Source organism: Eimeria mitis, genomic scaffold (genome assembly GCF_000499745.2).
Source record: "Eimeria mitis Houghton genomic scaffold, Emh_scaff4203, whole genome shotgun sequence".
In the NCBI taxonomy this organism is placed as follows: domain Eukaryota; phylum Apicomplexa; class Conoidasida; order Eucoccidiorida; family Eimeriidae; genus Eimeria; species Eimeria mitis.
The window spans coordinates 2,607-2,865 of NW_013572529.1; positions in this window are offsets into that span (position 1 = coordinate 2,607).

Consider the following 259-nt stretch of genomic DNA (forward strand, 5'->3'; position numbering starts at 1 on the left):
AATTTTTTTTGTTGCTCAGAGCATCGGCAGAAACACCCCGAAATATATCCAATACCCAATGGTGAGTAAATAAGGGTTTAGGGTTTAGGGTTTAGGGTTTAGGGTTTAGGGTTTAGGGTTTAGGGTTTGGGTGTATTTGTAGCTGCTCGTTGTTTGTTTAACAGTCTCTAGAGGTTTATCTACAGACATAATAGGATACACTCAACTCAGTATTAAGGGTTTAGGGTTTAGGGTTTAGGGTTTAGGGTTTAGGGTTTAG